This window comes from Mizuhopecten yessoensis, unplaced genomic scaffold (genome assembly GCF_002113885.1).
Source record: "Mizuhopecten yessoensis strain PY_sf001 unplaced genomic scaffold, ASM211388v2 scaffold4743, whole genome shotgun sequence".
Classification (NCBI taxonomy): Eukaryota; Metazoa; Mollusca; class Bivalvia; order Pectinida; family Pectinidae; genus Mizuhopecten; species Mizuhopecten yessoensis.
In genome coordinates this window covers 1-209 of record NW_018405699.1, presented here as the reverse complement: position 1 = coordinate 209, position 209 = coordinate 1, and positions in this window count along the sequence as shown.

Here is a 209-nt window from a genome sequence, read left to right as displayed (position 1 = left end):
AATGTCTCGTTTTTATAGTTGGTTCACATATAGATGCAGTTGTACATTAAGTAAGCCTGTTCAATGGGGCCTGATAACTTATCATTATTAGAATGTTTGAACCTATCCTGTTGATAAATACCTCTTGTTTTAGTCCGGTCATAGGGGCCTCATAATTTACCACAGTAAGTATGTTTGAACCTGTCCTGATAATAAGTACCTCTGATTTG